Raw genomic sequence first — 303 nt, 5'->3', positions numbered from 1 at the left:
ATATTTGAATAAGATGGTGTGGGAGGTGCTGTGTGATACACACACACACACACACACACACACACACACACACAAAATCAAATTTAAAAAAATAGGAAGCATGAAAATTTACATCATGTTATGTTGGGGACCTCTGTTATGCAAAGTGGAAGTCCCTTCACGACCGGACAGCTCATGCAGCTCGGGATCATGTGCTGAGGGCTCCTTTCATAGCAGGGTGCCTTCCTGGCATCTTTCCTGTCTCTCCTTTTGAAGTGTCCACCACAAATGCCATAACATAAACATGGCCTTTGGCTCTGAAAG

Source organism: Nannospalax galili, unplaced genomic scaffold (genome assembly GCF_000622305.1).
Source record: "Nannospalax galili isolate Female #2095 unplaced genomic scaffold, S.galili_v1.0 scaffold1283, whole genome shotgun sequence".
NCBI lineage: Eukaryota > Metazoa > Chordata > Mammalia > Rodentia > Spalacidae > Nannospalax > Nannospalax galili.
Note: the sequence above shows the minus strand (reverse complement) of the source record.